This window comes from Protopterus annectens, chromosome 6.part0 (genome assembly GCF_019279795.1).
Source record: "Protopterus annectens isolate FY-2018-M chromosome 6.part0, PAN1.0, whole genome shotgun sequence".
Taxonomy (NCBI): domain Eukaryota; kingdom Metazoa; phylum Chordata; order Ceratodontiformes; family Protopteridae; genus Protopterus; species Protopterus annectens.
Genome location: NC_056737.1, coordinates 926,668,168 through 926,685,898, shown reverse-complemented (window position 1 = coordinate 926,685,898; position 17,731 = coordinate 926,668,168). Strand labels below are relative to the sequence as shown.

The following is a 17,731-nucleotide window of genomic DNA, read 5'->3' as shown; positions in this document are numbered from 1 at the left end:
TAAAAATTATAAACACATTGAGTCAGAACATGAGATACACATGCAGACAGGCATAGTCACAGCAGGAAATTACATAATCAAAGTTTAGTAGATATTTGCAATACAAATTCTAAAAATATAAGTATACAATATGGAAAAAGGTGAAAAAGAAAATAATAAAAATATTTAAAAAAAATATATATATTTTTTTTACATATGTCTATAGGATGTTGTGTGAGGAGGAATTAAGGAGGAAAGGGAAAAGGAAGGTTAATCTGGGTTGTTACAGGAACAAAGCCAGTGTTTATTGAGTTGTGTTTTCAGCTGTCTTTTAAAGAGTGGAAGACTAGACAAAGATGAGATATCAGATGGCAGTTTGTTCCACATTTTTCCAACAGAGTTAGAAAAAAGGCTGTCACCTGCAGAGTTATTGGGTTTGGTAATATTTACCAGTAGTTTGTTTGAAGAGCGTAGGTGTTTCAAGTTATTATAAGGCGTAATGAGGTTAGAGAGAATTGGTGTTTTAGAAGGCTGATATAGAATTGTGTGAGCAGTTAAGAGCTGTTGATAAATGAGCCTGTTAGGAAGTTCAAGCCAGCCTAGTTGTTTTAGGTTAAGACAGTGATAAGTTCTGAAGAGGGATCCTTATTATGGTAAGATGTAGCAAGTTTCTTGAGGTTATTTTTAGAGAGATTGGTATAAATAGGGGAAGCATATAGAAGGGTAGAGATAAGGTGAGAACTAGCTAAGGTGGTCCGAGCTTCAGGTGTAAGGAATGGTTTGATTCTATAAAGGGAGCCAATCTTTTTGTTTATTACTCTTGTGTTGTTTATATGAGAATCAAAATTGAGATTGTTGTCAATAGTTATTCCTAGTAGTTTTGTAGTAGAATCAGGAGAAATCAGAGTGTTATCAGAGGAAGTAATAGAGAAGTTAAGAAAGGTTAATTTGTGGGTAGGTGAGAACAATAGCAACTTTGTTTTCTTGGGGTTGAGGAGTAGGCAACGTTCAGAGAACCTGTGTTCAACAGTGGAAAAAGCTTCTTGGATAAGTGACAGGAGTTGAGTCTGAGAGGAAGCAGTGCAGATTATAGTGGAATCGTCTGCATATTGTATGCAAGTAGTGTTTGGAATAGCTGACTGGAGGTCATTAATAAAGATAGAAAATAGGAGTGGGCCAAGGATAGACCCTTGAGGTACACATAAAGAGATAGGAAGGAGATTAGATAATGAGCTTTTCCAAAGTACTGCCTGCTGACGGTTTTCTAGGTAAGATGTAAACCAGGATAAGGAAGAAGGATGAATTTAAAGAGATTTTAGTATGTGCAGAAGTTTATCATTAACCATGTCAAAAGCTTTTGAAAGATCTATGAAGATAGAAGATGACAGATTAGTGTTGTCACGGTTATGGTTGATAGCGTTAGTAAAGGAGAGTAATGCAGTAGTGGTACTGTGAGAAGGTCTAAATCCATGTTGACTGTTAGCAAGTAGGTTGTTATGGAGAAGGTGGTTAAGGAGTTGTTTATGGATACATTTTCCATGATTTTGGCTATAGGTGATAGCAATGCTATGGGACGAAAATTAGAGAAGTCATTAGAATTGCCCCCTTTGTGTAGTGGGATGATGTGAGATATCTTCCAAATGGAAGGGAAAATTCCTTCCTTTATAGATCTATTTATAAAGATTGAGATGGGATAGGCAATGGCTTTAGCTCCTATCTGCAGAAATTCTGCAGGAAGTTTGTCTGCAGAGGGGGTGGTGGGTTTAAGTTTATGGAGTAGGGATGAGATAAATGAGGTAGATACAGGTTGAAGGTAAAGGGGAAGAGAAGTATGTAAAGTAGGTGTGGGTAATTTAGAGGTGTCAGGAGGTAGGTGATTTGCTAGAGTTTGGATAGTATTGGTGAAGAAAGAGTTGAAGTCATTAGCTATTTGTGTAGGATTGTTTGGATTAGAGTCCTGGGGGTTTGGTGTGAATGACTGGCCTGGGGATAGAAGATTATTAATACTAGCCCAAAATTTTTTGGGTTCTTTTTTGGTGGTCTGGTGTAGTTGAAAGTAATAGTTCTTTTTATCTGCCAGGATGGCTTTTTTGTACTATTTCTAAGCTCTCTGAAGTTATGGTGGTCGTTAGGTTCTTAGTGGAACGCCATTTATCCCAGGATTTATTTCTGAGAATGATTTTTTGCTTAGTATTGTTAGTTAACCAGGGTGCTGTTTTAGCTTTGGTTCTAATAGTGCGACTTGGGGCATGGTGATCTAGTATGGATAGGAATGTACAATTAAAGTATTCAACAGCATCATTAAGTGGAAGGTATTTTAGTCGGGACCAATTACATTGTCTTAGATCAGCAAGAAACTGATCAGAGTTGAATTGTTTTTTTGATTGTAGTGTTTTGTAGGTGGTAGGTAAGGCTAGGTTTGATTTGTGTCTAGTGATGTGGTCACTTAGATCATCTGGAAGGGTGTCTAATTGATGGGTTTGTTGGGGAGTATTAGTAAGAATCCAGTCTAAGATGGTTTCCTTATTGTTGGTTTTATTAGTTCTTGTAGGACTACTAATGAGTTGTTTAAAGCCATATAGGTTTATATGGGAGGTGGGGTTAGTACTGTTACAGGAGTACCAATTGATGTTAAAATCGCCTAAGACTAGTGTTTCTTGAGGGAGGTTGGTAGAGAGAAAATTAAGGCTATGTTCTATTGTGGAAAAATAAGACAGCACCCGCTTTCAAACCCGATACTATTATCGTATTTACTGAGTTGAAAGATGAGTGGTGTGTTTAGCATCTGTATCAAGTTGGAAAACAAAAACACACAAGAAGCCTTCCGATATTTTTAACGACTTCTTTCATTGCAACACCACCTATTTCCTTCCTATGCTCAGCGTTGACGTCAGGTCAAACTGCGACATTTCCTGTGGAGGTGGGTAGAGACGTGACGTTGATATTTTATTATTTCCGTTTCTTGGGAGTCTGGCGTAGTTTCTGTAGGGATTTCGTTGGAAATGGTGTTTGAATTATACAGATTCCGGACTAATCTAGTAGAGACTACTTTTACTATTTCGTGCAAATTAAGCAGCGTTGTGCTTTGCTAAAATGCTGATCGAAGAGAATTGTTTACAATTGTCGGAAGTGTGCTTTGATTTTGGAAGTTACGGTATTGGTAATGCATCTTGCTGAACAGCGCTGGCTACCGGTCAGTTGGCACTTGATTATGTCCACTGTTGCATATTTATACAGTTGAGTAATAATACTTTTTGGTAAGTTCTGCAAAAGTAAATGCAGAACCCTTAGTTAAGCAGTAGTGTAATGTTCTGAAAATGATAGTGATACTTCTTGCACTAGCTTTGAGGTTGGTAAATGTAACCAGCACATCTCTAAACCAAAAAATAGCTATGTAAAATATTTTTCTTGCAGTTCTACACGTAGGTTTTCTGAAACTTGTTAATATTATTGTAAAATGTGTTGTAGTGTGAGAGAATTTACGAAATCAGATTTGGACGAAAACGTTTTCTGCATAGATGTGCAGGGAGAGCACTTTTAAGTATGTTCAGTGTGAGGTTTAGGGGTTGTTACCTGTAGACGTATGCTATTTTTAATCCTCACGGGTAGTTATCATTTGGGTCCTATAGAACGTTGATAACTGAAATCCCGGTAGTGCTGTTAATTGTACAGTTTTAGCTTATCGTGTATTTTATGTTTTGTGTTGTTCTACAGTTGTTGTGTATGTGTTTCTTTTTTCTTGTTGTATATATGCAATATATAATGTATATGTGCAGTAACGAATAGCGCAATGTGTCTTACATTTTTGCAGGATGTGTTGATAGTTTTTAGAGTGCCAACTAGTCAAAAGTCACCAACGATGTTTTTTTTAACAAGCAGTTTGACAGCTGACATTTTGTTTCTCTGGCGTACCTGTCTGGTTTTCATAATATCGCATTTGTGGTCCCCACATAAACCCTTTCTTAAGTTTACTGTGCAGTTTTTTATTATTATTTTTCGTGTTCTAGGTATTTTTTGCATTTGGTTAAATGTTGAGGCCCTGCAGCCACAGGTAGAAGCTTCTACCTGCCTTTTGCACAGTGCTGTAAAGAAACTACACATCCAGATTCACTTTGCTATCCTCTGTGCATGTATTAGGGAAATGTACAAGTATATATTGGGGGGGGGGGGGGGGTAGGAAGTGTGATAACCATGAGCCATAGAGATTGTGGCAGACCTTGGAAGTGAATATGGTTTAATTCCTTAGTGTTGGGAGTTAATCCGTGTTTTCTAGTTATGATCCATTTGGGAGTCTGACATTTTAAACACTAAACAACTTGTATTTCTGTTTTTATCATGAACTTATGTAGTGGTGATGTAATATGGTAATCAGCAATTATCATTCTCTGAAAAAAATACTAATGTTTTTTGATACAGCTTTTATTTATTTTTTATCGGATGTTGTAATGTTATTGTTATGGTAGCTGTAGGCATTCAAAGTGTTCATAATATCATCCTCGTTTTTTATTTCATTTTAATTCCTTATTCTGATTATTAGTCCACAATGAGTTTGAGAGCATTTTAATTGCAGTTACCAAGCAACTTTTATTTCTGTTGTCTTTTTAGGCCGTTTATGAGCTGATGCTTGTAATGTAATTACAACTCACTGTCACTGACCTGAAAAATGTACTCACTGGCAATGTTTTTAGACTGGTGTATTGTTTTTCTGTAAACTTTTGGTGCGTTTTATCATTATAAGACGAGAAATCAATTTTTTTATCTAATTCTATGATGTACTATTTGTTGCTTTTGCTTGTTTTTAGAGGAATGTGTAGAGAGGATATTTTAACTGGGCTGCACTCTGCATATTTATTTTCATACACATTCTTATGATGATTTCTGTATTGAGGTTTTGTAGTCCTTTTTATTTTGTTTCTGTTTTTTAACCGAAAAGTTGAGCTGATTATTTGGCCCTTTTCAGCCACAGTTTGTGCTCAGAAAAGAGTGAGTGTGTCTGGTGTACACAAAAAGTTTATAGGAAAAAAATGTGCACATGGTATCATTGTATTGGAGAGAATCCATAAAAGGGAAACACATTGTACAGATAAAAATATAGTCTGAACAAGTCCAAAGGAACATGCTGAAAACTTTTGAATATGTGTGTATTAAACATGCGGTATAGGATATACATTCCAAGTTTTCAGGTTTGTTGCTTAAGGGGATTTTCATTTGTTCAGGATGTTTACCAAAAAAATATTACATGATTTCTACAGTGTTCAGAGAGATGTGAAACTCTTTGTATTGTCTAGAGGTTGGGTTGTTTAATCCAACTCAGTTTCTGTCTTTGAAGCAGTTATATTTTTCAACATGAGAAAGGTGTTATTTTAATTTGTTTTTGTATCCCTCTAAAGTTAGCTGATTTCTGTAGTAATCTTAAGGTTAGCTGATTAGTAATGTCATGTGATATGATCTTTGTCATGAAACCATGCATCTTCAAGAAGAAAGTTTTAGTCATTTGTGCTATTTCTCCTCCACTCATTAGGTCAGTTTTAAGGTTTCCCATTGCATCACTGTTCAGTAATGTTGAGGCACTTCAGGTTGATCATGCAAGTGTCTAAATATTGTAAGACTTATCTTAGTTTTGTTGTGTGTGTTGTTACTTAGATAATGGCAACAGGCTTAAATATATTTTGTGTGGCAAGTAATTGTAAAATAATTGTATCAAAGTTTAATAACTTTATTCCTGTTGCAGTCATATTATTCTCAAAGTCTGAAAAAGTACTTATGCCACTGTGTTCAACAAACCCTTTCTCCTCAATATATTCTCATATTTTCTCTCTTATATTCACTCCTCGACTTATGCTTCCCTTTCAACTTATTTTCCCCTATTCATCCATCCGCCCACACAAACCGACCCTGTGCGTTTTGCTTTTGCTTACATTTGCCTTTCTACTTCAGTTTCTCATTCCTTACTTTCACAAACCTTTCCACCGATGCTCCTCCTCTTACTGAAAACTAATATATTTTGATTTGTATTTTACGTCTGAATATGCTCTTGTATCGCTACATGTAACTAACTGTAAATATTTTGTCTTGCTTATTGTTTTTATATTTTGTGTTAATATCTTGAGTTCTCATATCATATTTGGAATATAATGCAGTAGTATTTTGTGGATTGTCCTTGGGACTTGGCCAAAAAGGGACAATCTGCTAAGTTGGGTTATCCTTGTTAACAAAAGGAGTGACTTAAAAAGGTTATCTCTCAGAGAATATCGCTGCTGTGGAATTAGACCCCCATCCACATAAAACAAAGTTCATCCCTGTCCATATTCGCAAGCAACTTAGATCTATGGATGGGAAACAGAAATTGTGCCCCAGTACCACCCTCTTTGCTACTAATTGACAGAGGCAGCTCCTAAATGGTTTCTCTTTAATAAGGTCCCTCGAGTTATCTATTCACATTGGGGGTAATGTATTATCGACCATGGGATGGTTAAGGCCAGTTTGTAACCAAATGGGATACATTATTTCGAACACACAGAGACATTTTTGGTAGGCTTAAAATGGCTAGCAGGGCAGCTAGCCCAGTACTTACTATATGAACCTATAAGGAAGAAGGCCAGTTACGTGAACCATACTTGTCGAACGTCTTTTTGCATTGATAGTGTGTTAGCTCACATGTAATGGTTTCTGAGTTTGGCTACTAGTAGTCTAGTGTTAGATTTTATACATTCATCTATCTGTTTGTATTTGCATGTATTGAATTCTGGTAACAATGGCTGAGTGACCTGCTGTTAAACTTTCATTCTCCTATGCAGCATCACAGTTTCCTGTCTGGCAGCCAGACTAATAAGGGAAGTCTTTCTTTTTACAATCTCAGAAGTCAAAGCCACCAGCTTCTACCATACAGACTTTTAAAACAAAATTACAATGCACAGGTAATTGCTTCTCCTTACTAGGCATTTAAATTATGGGAATTTTTCCTTGTTACTCTCTGAGAAATATCTTCTTACCCAAAATTCACAGCACAACTAAAATAACTTCTTGGTGATGTTTATCGTAAATGTCAGCATTTTGGATACATTGACTGACAGAATCTTTCTGTTCTCCATCAGTCTACCTGCTAACAAGTTTGTGTGATATCACTTGCAAATGCAGTTAACTCTAGTAACTGTGTGTGTGTGTACTTGTATATATGTATGTATGTTTAGGGTTTACCACTTTGAACTGGCCAAATGTTGACATCACTAAAGTCGAAGCAGTAAAATTGGAAAAAAAAAAGTTGACATCTGGATGTGTTAATATTTATTTTTTAAATAGCAGTGCTTTTCTTTTTTTCTGCAGGGACAATCCCTCTGCAGCCCCCACATCCCCTTCTAATTATATATACTATTTCCAAGATAGCACAATACTGGAGAAATCACAAATTCCCCAACCCAGAGGATTGCTGAATTCGCATACCCTGTCAATCATATGTTTTGTCAAGCAACGTTTATAGACAAACACATGTTGACTTGTACGCACACATACTTTTGTATATTCCTACATTTGTGTGACTGCTCTTCTCCATATTGTATATAGTCAGTGTCTGTATTGTATACTTATTTTACTATGCTGGTGGGGGGGGGGGGGCTGCTGGGCACAAGAGTGTCAAATATCCTTCCTACCTTTCAATATATTTGAATTAAAGGGTGCAAGTCATCCAGCAGCAAAAACTGTCCTGAGTAAGAGATTGCTTATATGTATTTTGGAGATGTATGGCTACAGCTCGTAGGAGTGTGCATGACGATGAATATTAGACTGACTTATTGGTGAGTGTGTGTGCGTATTTGTGCACACACACTCAATTTGTGGGTTAGGATAAATTTGCTGTTCTGAATGTTTTGTGTGTGTGTGTATGCGTTCTGTGTCTTATTTGTAGTGGTACTATTAGTGAAGCCCCCACGCACACCCTTATTCATATGTGCCAACCCTAACCCAACACATAAAGTGTCACTTTGGTATTGGGACTGAATCTCAGTTTTGTTTAGTTGTATGATGTAGGGTATTTTTAGGTGTGTAGCATTATTAAATGTTTTGTGATTGATGCTTTAAAGTTTGTTTGGAGTGTTAGCAAGAATTGGAGAGGTGTGTAATGCCATGAACTGTGAATAAACTTTTCAACACAAAGAAAAGAGAAAAAAAACTTATTTCACTCCCGATTTAAATATTTTAAGTTCTAGTTAGTGATCTGTTTGGTGATAACTACTTTTTGTTTTTCTGCCTTTTTTTTGTTTTAGCCAATATGTTCTTTTCTGGGCTTTAGTCTTGCATCTTTATTTGCATTTGTGGGAAGTGTGTGTGTGTGTGTGTGTGTGTGTGTGTGTGTGTGTGTGTGTGTGTGTATATATGTATAGTTATACTGCAGTTCTGTTTCTATGAGTAGAATTACTTGGAAAAACTAGCTGCTTGTGTTTTGAATGCTGTCTGGGCCTTAGTCTTGTAGGCTCATTCAAAGTTGCAGCAGAACTGCCAGACATTAGCCTTATTTAGTCATTTATTACTGCATTTTTTCTGTGAACAGTGTTACTGCTAGATTTCTATGTAGTCTAGTGCCTTAGACTGTCCTAGAATTATACTAGTGAAAGTAATGTGCATTCTGCTCCAGAAATGGTGCTTCAATGCCTTCACAGTTTATCTTAAAGTTTTGCTGCCAGAGTCTTATTTTCTGCTTGTTTACCTGCTTAAAGTAATATTTCAGTGTCTTTCTGTTCCCTTGTTCTTTGTGTCTTCCCCATCCCACTTGAGACATTAAGCTAAAGTTTCTGAAATTGTAACCTACCTGGGGTCTTTGGCCTGTAGCTTCTTGCAGCTTGAATTTTTTACCCAGCCATACCGACCTTTTCCTGTTGTGATTTTAAAAGGCTCTTGCCTCTGCCCTTTTTGGTAGTCTGATTTACAAAGCTCCCCCCCCCCTTTACCCTTTCATTGTTATTGTTTGTTATGTAAGCTTTTTAAGTTATCTTCTCACCCATTGTTTTCCATAGATCCATAATACTGAGAGCCCACTAGGGAAACTGTTATTGCTCTTGAATAAATCTTTACTACACTTCCACCTGCTTGGCACCCTTGACACACCAGAGAAGGTCCTGAATTAATCCTGCTCCATCCTTGATAGATAAGAGATTTAGTTTATTGTATTGCATTTCAGTTGACTGTTGTAGAGTGCTACTGCTTAATTTTTGCTTTCTTTGTTGAATTGCATTTTATTTAGTTTTAAGGGTTCCTAATACTTGATCTTGTGCAGGTACTTTGTTTTAGTTATTTTATTGTAGCATTACACACTCAAGCAGTTTTTCTTCTTTTTACACTGAGGACTGGGATAGTCTGTCTAGTGGCGGTAGGTGGTGGCATGGCCTATCTGGTTTATTATGTTTTTGTAAATTATTTATTTATAGACAGAATTTTGGAGAACAATGTTTTTAGGGAAGTGCTATTGTCAGAAAGTTAAAGTGGCGATGGGAACCCATTGTGCCAGTAGTTACGCTAATAGTATCCTGGCTCAGTGGGAGGCGATGTATGTTTTGAATATGTTTTCATCCTGTATAGCCCTCTGTCAAAAGTTTGTTGATGACATTCCTTCCTTGGGCAGGCAGTAATGATGACCTTAGGGGGTTTATTGATTATTTACATAACATGACTAGTTTTGTCAAAGTTGCCGCTACTTGTTCAGATAGCTCTGTAGAGGTTTTTAGATGTGAGGTTGGAGAAAGATGAGTGCAATAACATGATTACCAGTAGATGTAGAAAGGATTGTTATAAGAATCACATATTGCATAGACACAGTTTACTTCCCCCACATATATATATAGAAATATTATAAATGGTCAGACTATGAGATTGTCACATTTGAATAACAGGGATGATAAATTTGATTCAGACCTTGGAGTGATGCGTCAAGAGTTTTTGCAGAGAGGTTATAATGAAAAAGAGTTTGAAATAAGGATGTCAGGTGTAAGGGACTTGAAATTAAGTAAAGCAAAATTTTAATTCTCTCACAAGGTTTATGACTCCTGTCAAGGTGAATCTGTGAGGGTTAAGGATATACCAATATCCCTAAGTTATGCCATCAATATGCGTTCTGTTTGTGAGATCATTGAAAGGAATTGGCATGTATTATATTAACCTCAGATGATCGAGTCAGTAGATTGATTGGAACTCTTTCTAATTTTGTATTTAAGAATAGAAAGTCCCTAAAGAGACTAGTCTGCTATAATAACAGGAATTCAGAAGTTTTAGATCAAATGGACATCTTTCCTTGTGAGAGGTGTAATTTTTGTAGTCTTATTGATTGCAGTAATACTTTATAATGACTGCAGTAATATCGACCCCTATTCAGTGAAAGCTGAAAACATCGAACATACAGAACAGCAAATTTTTTCATAGGGAAAAATTTGCTGTTCCAAAACGCATACACAAAACACAAGCACACCAAACAAATGGCAATCCACACACACACCTAAAATCTTACACCTAACCCTACACTAAACTATACACACACCACTAACTATCCACTTGCCTTAACCCTAACCCTAAGGTCCGTTAGTATCACACACTCACCTCACCCGCGCCCTAACTCACCTACCCCACCCTAACCCTCATGACCACACAGTCGCACACTTACCTGACCCATGCCCTAACTCACCTAGCCCACCCTAACCCTCACGTCCACGCAATCGTACACATACCTAACCCGCACTCAATCGCACACTTACCTGAACCCGACCCGTAACTTTCCACCACAGAGATGAAAATACCAAAGCAACAGAAACGGACAACCAAACTCTTTCCCTTTTCTGTTGCTTCGATATTAGGGGTCGATTTGTTAGAACATTCAAAGTTTTGAAACTTCGATGTTCTAATGTAGACCCGAGTTATCATGCCAAATGTAAGTCTTGTTTAATATTACTGTTCTGTAATTACTGAGTGTGTCCTATTTCCTACCATTTACAGTATTAAATTTAATTACTGAGTGTGTCCTATTTCCTACCATTTACAGTATTAAATTTAGTTTGTGTTCCCTCTTCCAATGTTTGTCTTTTTTTTCAGCTTTTTCCCTGTAAGGGGTCGCCACAGTGGAACTCTGGACCGCTAATGATTGGCAGTAGATTTTTACGAAACGCCGAGGTGCCAGCTCAACGCCCAACCTTCATGAAGGCACGCCCATTTACGCAGGCATGTCTTTCGAACGCTACCCAACCGCAGAGAGGACATGCAGACTCCACGCAGAAGGCACTCCCAAGCCACGCCAAGACTCTAACGGGAGAACCTCTTGCTGTGAGGTAACAAAGCTACCGCCATACCACCGCTCTCTTCCAATATGATGCATAAATACTTGTATTGTTGCATGTGGAGCTTTGATGTTGGTCATTTATAGTTCTAGTTACTAGCTCCTCATTTTAACATTTAAATTTCCACGCACGACTTTAGTTTCTGGATGTAACTGTTAGTGACCTTATCTCTACCATTACTTAGTTGAACTATTTTTTTAGTTATTCCTGTTATGTGTAACTGACATGGTGGTGTTTGTCGTGCTGCTACGTTTAGTTGTCTGTTTTTCTAGTGTTTAACTATATTCAGTAGTCAAGGTTGCATTGCCTTATTCTAGGTGAAACTGCACTCCTTCATAGTAGGACATTTAAAGGAGAACTGTGCGCACAGACTCAAAAAAAAACATGTTTATTTCATCATGGTTTTGTTTCCTACATTTTAACACAACTCTGGGACTGTTTACATATTTTTAGATGTTTTAATACGTAATTTCTGAGTCTGACCACGTGGAGTCTGGCATCTTGAAGTAATTCTGATTGATTAGTCTGCCTCTAGGTATCCCAGAATTCATTGTTTGTCTCTAAATAATTGCATCATGTCTGCCACTTTTTCCCTAAAGCTCCTGTCACTACACTGATTTTACAGGCATTCACTGTTGTGTTGTCACCTAGTTTTGGTTAACATTCTTTCCTTTTTCAGTGACTACTTCAAACACAAGCAGTGCAAATGCAACAGAACTGAAAAGTGCATTTTATTGCTGCTTCCTCTTAGAAATGCTAACTTGATTTCTTTTGTGAAGCCTGAATTGTAGTTCTTCAAGGGATCTTCCCCCTCCCCTTTTACCTTCCCTGGCTGTCAAAGTGCTAAGGGTAATTTGACCCATTATCTGCATGAGATTGACAGCTCACAGCAGGTGATCTGACAAATGTAGTGTTGTCACAGCGGGGCACTTGTTTTTGTTGCACTCCTCCTGCTTTCAAATTTAGATCTGAACTCCATAGCACTGGGAGTAATCACAGCTTTGCAAACCATCAAACTCCCAGTTTCTTTCTTTCCTGTTTGGTTAAATAACTAACAAACTCATAAACTATAAATATGATCTGTTTCATATACTTGCATGACAGTAGTCGCATCTGTTTTTAAGTGGGAATTTAAGGTATCACACACTTCATGTAATCTTATGTAGTGTTGTCTATTAATTGTGACCAACATCTATGTAAAAAGATGCAATTGACGTGCATGGTCATTGCAAATGTATGCTCTTTGTTCATGCAGCTGTTACTGTACTGGTGCCTTTACTTCCTCACTGTACTTTGTCACATATCGGTAGGGCTGTTCAGGTAACTGAGATTATAGTTTGTCATTTAGATTAGAATAGAGTGGGCTGGGCAAAGCAGCTCTAACATCACTATGTGGGAGGTTCACTGCCTCTTCTCTAGAGCATGCAAATAAGGCAGTGGTTACATCACTTTGTGGGGGGAGACATCCTGGTAACTACAGCAAGAGGTCTGGCAGACATGACCTCAGCAATTAAGAGCCAGCTAGAGTTTTTTCATCTGGGTTTTCAAACTGAAACTAAAACAGTACAGAAAGGTAGGAAGCCTACGAGGTAAAACAGTAGAGTGGATTACTTTTTAAAGCTGTAGTGATTTATTTTTTGAACCAGGATCAAACAGGGACTAAGAGACAGCAGGTTGAGCAATCTGCTTTACTATCCTGTTGTTCTCCTTTAAGTTGTATTATTATTATTATTATTATTATTATTATTATTATTATTATTATTATTATTATTATTATGTAAAATGTTAGCCTTTATGTTTTTAGTACCTCATGGTTGCCTGGCTATTCTACCTATATTTTATTTAATTGGGCATCCTTATTGTTAAATGTTGGTACTGTGAAATAAGTAGTTTGTTGTTTTTGTTATCTTCCTTATATCTGCTTGGTGGCTTATGTACTTGGGATATTCTGTTTTTTTGTATTCACTTAACTGTACCTGTATTGATATGTATTGTTTTTGCTAGCTAGACTGTGTATTCCGTAGTTTTTCTGTTATGTTTGTATCTTTCTCTTTTTTCATACTTTTCTTTCATCAGAGCACTTATTTCACTTGGAAAAATCCGAGCTGCCTTCTGCAGTGTTAGATTATTTAACTGATATCTCCCCTGGAAATATCCAAGCTGTCTTCTACAGTTTTAAAATATCAATCTGTAACACTGCAGTTTTTATTAATGTGAATACCCATCTGTAGTCCATGTTATTTGTCCCCTTTATTTATTAATTGCTGAACGTTTTGTGTTTTTATTTGGCTCTCACATTGGCTGGAAGGTTTTTTATTCTTCCCCTGCTTTATCCTGTACATCTGTACTTTTTATTAGTTTTTACTCTCATTGCTCATTTATAGTTAAACACATTTTAATGTTTATTGAGCTTGTGTGTATATAGCTTGCCTATTCAGTTGTTACTGGGCTAAAATCTTACGTTTTTGTAATTGGCTTCTACTCTTAGTTGCAGTTCCCAAGGTTACCATAACATCTTATAGGTTGTATTTTGGCAGTGTATACATTTTGTGCTAGGCTCACTCTGCATCTCTACCCTAGCCCCATTCTCACCCACCCCCACATCAATTTCCTTTATACCTACCCTCCTTTACTCCACCCCTAGACACTCCTTTTTCCTCATCCACCTCCAATTAGATCCCTACCCCTCCCTTTCTCTATTCACTTTTTAACTTTTTTCTCCTTCCCAAACTAAACCCTCTCTCTCCTCCCCTCCCCCTGTACTCAACTCAACTAATTTCCTCTTCTCTAGCTAACATATTCTTTGTTTCACTTTACACTCTGTATATATTAGTGTTTCTTCTACATCCCTCATACTTAACCTTACCTATCCTTCTTCCACTGCTACACCTCACTGCCTATTACATTCATCTAAACTTTCATCTAAACTCTCCTACTTCCCGTCAATGGTACCAACTCTCACTCACCCACAAACTACTAAATCATCCTGTAAAAGTCCCCTCCCTCCAAAATCTACTCCAATCCTGTAATACCACCAGACCATTACACTCCAGCAACAAAAATCAATTACAGGTAACTAAAACCAGGAACTCTGCTGGAGAAGCTCTCTTCTCCTACTCCATAGCAAAATTATGAAATACCCTTCCTCACACTATAATGTCTGTGTCATCACACACTAACTTCAAAGCTGCTCTAAAATCTCATCTAAAAGAGCACTGGACATGCCCCTGTAACAAACCTCTCTAATATATCTACCCCAACCTCTCTAATCCCTTTCTTCCATCCCTCTAACTACCTCGTATTGCAGCCAAATACATTGCTTGTAAACCTATATCTCAGCTGTAATCTTAGCCAGTGTTATTCAAAGGTAATAGCTGCTAGCTCAGCTATTAAAATAATTGTTAGTCTTTATGGCACCAATGATAAGTGTTGTACCATTTAACTAAATAATTTAATTTTGAACTATAACTGTCTACTTCTAACTGTGTACTACTATTGTTAAACAAAACCTACCTGTACTTCTTGTAACCTGTAATTAATTGTTGTTTTTGTTGTGGAGCTTTTCTCCCTGGGCCTCCGCTGAAAAAGGACCTGTGTCCAGTCAGATTTTCCCGGTCAACACATGTAAATAAATAAAATAATAAATAACTTCCCCCTACCATACTACTAACTTTACCCACCCCACCTCTCCCATAGCACCTTCTCTCTTCTACCTTACTGAACTCTCACTGCCTAAAATAAAACTCCTACCCATATTTTTTGTTTACAGTAAACCCAAACCCAAATTTCCCTTACCTCACTATATCACATATGTTGCATTTCTGTCATATCCTTCATCTCTCGGGTGATAGCCACCCCAACCCAGTCCCCCAGAATAACTCAACCCCTCTCATCTACTCAACTTGTACTGTCCCACGAGTACCTATCTCAAACCATAAACACCTCTCCTTCTACTCCATTAACATCCACAGTATTCTAAACAAGATTGCAGAATTTCACTGCTGGATAGACCTTTATGCCCCAGATATAATCTGTCTTTCTGAAACATGACTCAAACCACAGACAATGAATTTCTCCCTCCCAACTAATAACGCCTTGCGCCTTAACAGAACACACAAAAAAGGTGGAGGTGTAGCCATTATGTACACTGACTTCTTAACTATAACCCCTCCCTCCCCCATTTCTCCCTGCTGAACTCCTTATTGCTAATGGTAAACTCAACAAATATAAAATCCTAACAATAGTTGCTATCTGTATTCCCCCAGGTGATAACATACCCCTTCTTGAAGAAATTCTTCACTGGTTGGCTAATAACATGCCTAATGAAACTGTCATTCTTGGAGGCGTTAATATTAACTGTCTCACTCTCTCCTCAAACTTCTCACCCACTATCATGCATCTTCATGGTTTCAGACAGCTTATCTCCTCTTAATTTTATCCACTATCTCCTCTTAATTTTATCCACAAACCTACAAACTGTATCATTGACTGTGTCCTAGTCTCTCATCCTATCCTCTGTCCTCACCCTGAATCTCTTCCAAACTGCATTAGCGATCACTCTCCTGTACGAGTCCTAGGGTCCTCCTCTCACCTCCCCAAACTTCACAAATTCAAAGAATGTTGTAAGCTAACTAATTACAGTCCAGGGACTTTTAATAATCTACTCTCTTCCATTGACTGGTTCTTTCTCTTCCATCTCCCTTTAGATGAAGCCATCCTCCAATTCAGCACTGTCTTCCTTAACATTTTAAACTCTCTTTAGAATCGCCCAGAATAGTTAAGAGTCAAATCTCACTACTCACATTGGCTCACCCAGTGTACCTGTGTTGTTATCCACAACAGAGACTGTGCCTGGAAACATTGGATAAAAACAAAATCTCTCTCCTACTACAACAAATATAGGGAACTTTACAATCTGGCCAATGAAAACATACACCTCGATGAAAGAAACTTCTACCATAATTCTCTGTCCAGTCAATCTAGAAACCCTAAAAAATTTGGGAATTCTGTCAGTCAAATTCTCCACCCTGGAAACCCTTCTACACTCAACCCATACCCCAATAACACTCCCCTAGAAACATCAAACACTTTCAACACTTAACTTCATTGATACCATCAGTAAGGTCATGCCATCCTCTTATCCAACAAATCACTCTCCTCCCACAACCCTCCTACCACAATGCTGCCCTTTCTCATTTAATCCTATCCCACTTCCTTTATTAAAAAACCTTAAAGTTTGTTCCCCTTCTGCTGACAACCTGCCTTCTGCCTTCCTAAAGGCTGCAGCCAGCTCTATAGCATATCCAGTTTCCATCCTTATCAGTTGCTCTATCTCTGAATCTGCTTTCCCAGCTCCTTGGAAGAAATTTCATACTATACCTATTTGCAAAGGGGTTAACTCTGTTGAACTTTATCGCCCCATTGCTATACTCCTCTCCAAAATTCCCAAGCACTGTGTCATAAGCAACTTTTAGTCTTATCTGTCATACAAATCTTATCACTCCTACCCAGCATGGCTTCCACCTCCATCACAGCACTACAACAGCTCTCATCTCCTTTAACTCCATCTCCATAGCCAGAGACAACAATAGGGAGATCTAAGAATAGGCAGGACACAAGTTTAACATTTTTGACACTGTCTCCCACCCTGCCCTTCTCTCTAAACTGGCTGAACTTAAGCTTTACCCTTCCACTATCTCTTGGTTTGTTTGCTACCTCTCTGACAGGCAGCAGTCAGTCAGATGACTCACCTTTTCTCCCCATAAAAATGGGTGTCCCACAAGGCTCTATTCTTTGTCCTCTTCTCTTTAACATTTTTACTAAGCGGCTACATACATCCTGCCCTCAGTCTTCCCTTGTACAAAACAGTATACAACGGTTCAACTATTATCTCCATTGCAGACAACCCTATTGATCTGTACACACTCACTCAAATCCCATTCAGTCTTGCTGAATCTTGGCTTTCTAGCAACCAATTGATACTGAACCCCAAAAAGACAAAACTTCTCCTGTTTCTACCCAAATCTCTTGATCGTTTCAAATCCTCTTTTTCAATCTCTTCCCTTAATAATACAACTATTTCGTGTGATTCTCACACAAAGCTCCTAGGTGTAATTATTGATGACCAACATAAATTTGACCTCCATTTACACCATTCTATAAAGAAAACCCATCAAAAACTTGGCCTACTCTATAGACACCGAAGGTTCCTTACTCCTCACTCCAGAATTTCACTTCCTCAAGCTTTTCTCCTACCTAACCTCTTCTACCGCTCTTAAATCCATACTAACCTACCGTCAACTCTGCTATGTAAACTTGAAACCACATACAATAATGCTGCTATATTTGCAGCTAATATGCCATTTAAATCTCGCCACTGTATTGCTCTTAACTCTTAATTGGCTAGAATTTCCCAGTCACCTCTTAGTTACTCAACTACTTAT

The 17,731-nt window shown here is 37.7% G+C and overlaps 1 protein-coding gene across 1 annotated transcript in view; it reads left to right on the top strand.

The window, feature by feature from the left end:
- The first annotated feature begins 2,930 nt into the window (after nt 1–2,930).
- The window catches only part of BTBD7 (BTB domain containing 7), a 1,417,647-nt gene continuing 1,402,846 nt past the window's right edge, over nt 2,931–17,731 (top strand). The window contains exon 1 of the mRNA XM_044074574.1: nt 2,931–3,172. The gene's annotated coding sequence lies outside the window, so the exon portion shown is untranslated. The remainder of the gene's footprint in view (nt 3,173–17,731) is intronic.